Raw genomic sequence first — 2527 nt, forward strand, 5'->3', positions numbered from 1 at the left:
CCGTCTGTGGGAAAGGATACTAGAAGCTAGTCACATTCATTCCCAAACAAAAAAAAAAACAAAACAAAAACCCACCCAAAAAGCTAAGAAGATGTCGAAGCAACCAGAGAAGGTGTTGGTGGAAAACAAATTCTACCAAGACGACACATTCCACAACTCAGAAATCGGGCAGTCCCCCACCGGCCGTATCACTGATACAACGAACGGGACGCCAAAAGAACAAGATATGCCGCTGCCCGCCAACCAGGTCACCGTCTTGGGACATGTGGTTGATGCAGCAAAGCTGAAGCTACTCCTGGACATAATTGCTAGTACGCCGGCTCACACTGTCACACCGACAAGAGCGGCGGAACTCCGTCCGGAGACCAGGGCCTGGATGTGACTCCAAGAGACTTGAATGGAGCACTGGAAGAAGCCGGCCCCGTCAAGACGCCGGGAGCCCAGAGCTAGTGGTAGACCTTAGTCCTTCCCGCACTCACGGGAGGATGGCGTCGCCGCAGCGCCGACGAGGCACCCCCCAGAGGAGTGAAAGAAGCCCGACTCACCAGAGTCGAAGAAGAAGCCCGACTCACCAGAGTCGGAGAAGAAGCCCTTCCCGCCACGGGGAGAGGAGCCGGACTAGGGATGCGAGGAGCCGATCGCCGCGTGGCATTCGACACGTGGTCGACAGCCCCCGCGCCTACGTCCTAGATACCCCGGTGCCGACTAAGCTGAAGTTGCCACCTATAGCATACAAAGGAGAAGGCGACCCAACTGACCACGTCGAGGCTTACGAGTCTCACATGTCAGTATGGGAGCAACCCGATGAAGTTTGGTGCCGAATCTTCCCAACAACACTGCATGGGATGGCACAAAGTTGGTACAAGGGGCTACCCGACGGGTCGGTATACTGTTACGCCGACCTGAAGGACACGTTCCTAGCCCTATATTCCTACAACAAGAGGAGGGCCGTGGAGACCTCGGACCTCCTGACTATCAGACAGGAAGGAGGCGAATCTCTCCGAAGTTATATGAAGAGGTTCGACGCCAAGGTTCAGCAGATTCGTGAGCCGAACAATGAACGGCGACCTTCGCATCGATGAAAGGCCTCCCGAGAGGAGACCTAAAGAATGAGCTCATCAAGTGCGGCGGCCAAAGATTAGACTCCGCCAGGAAAATGGCCGATCAAGCCATTAAGGTGGAGGACTACCACAAAACCTGGGCAGGCCCAAGCGAGGCCGAGCACTCAGAAAGAAAAAGCCGCCGGGAGGACAACCCGGATGAAAGACGCCGTGACGATAATAGGTCACGGTCTGACAGGTCCACCAGGAAGCAGAACTCGGCGGACGCCGGGGGGAGTTCGGGAACGAACCGCCAGAGGCGGTACAATGATCACACCCCCCTGGCCGTGTCTGCCGCTGAGGTTTTCGCCCTGAGCAAGAACGAGGGTCAGAAGTGGGAGAGGTCACCCAGGCCGAGGAGTGACGGTGACACGAGCCAGTACTGTGAGTACCACGGCCACACCGGTCACCTTACGGACAACTGCCGGCATCTGAAAAATGCCATTGAAGAACTGATCCGGAAGGGGAGCCTCGGCAAGTATGTCGCCAAAGGCCAAAAGACTGATGCCGGCGGTTCAGATAAGAAGTCCGTCTTCGAACGGATAGGAGTAATCCATGTTGTCATCGGGGGCAACGAGAACGGTGGGTCCGCTCATGGGCACAAACGACACCTGAACGAGCTGTATCAGGCCATCAACTTTGTGCCCAACACAAATACTCCCGCCCGGATCCCCGATATAACCATTAGGAAGAGGGACTACGAAGGAGTCATCGCCCCTCACAGCGACCCACTCGTAGTCCACTTGGACATAGCCCACCACCTGGTGAAGAGGTGCCTGGTCGACACAGGCGCCTACACAAACATCATGTACAGCGAATGCTTTCTCAACCTCGGTCTGAAGGTTGAAGACTTGAGCCCCTGCACCAACCCGTTGTACGGCTTTTTCTGGGCCGGCCTGTACCCCTAGGGTCAATCAGGCTGCCGGTGAGGTTCGGCGAGGGAAGTGCGGCCAAGAACGTTATGTCTGAGTTCGTGGTCATTGACGGCTCGTCCGCCTACAACGTTCTGATAGGCCGAGTCACCCTGAGCGAGGCCGATGCAGTAATGTCCATCCGGGCTCTGACATTGATGTATGTCTCGGACCGGGGGGAAGCGCATAAGCTCGTTTCAAGGAACGAAAAGGACGAAGTGGTCAATATCCAAGTGTCCGCCCGAGGGTGTAACATGCAATCCTTCAAGGTGGCGAAGAAGTCAGAGAAGGGGAAGAGCCCATCCTTGCAACAGGAGGGCGAGCACATGGGTGCCACCGTCGGCATGGTTGAAGGAGCGGAGACCGAAGAGGTGGAGATTGGCCCAGGCCGCACCGTAACTATCGGTGTTAACCTGGAGCCAAGATTCAGAGCCGCACTCCTAGATCTGCTGAGAAAGAACAAAGACGTCTTCGCCTACTCAGCGGCCGAGATGCCAAGCGTGAGCCGGGAAGTAA

Source organism: Silene latifolia, chromosome 2 (genome assembly GCF_048544455.1).
Source record: "Silene latifolia isolate original U9 population chromosome 2, ASM4854445v1, whole genome shotgun sequence".
In the NCBI taxonomy this organism is placed as follows: domain Eukaryota; kingdom Viridiplantae; phylum Streptophyta; class Magnoliopsida; order Caryophyllales; family Caryophyllaceae; genus Silene; species Silene latifolia.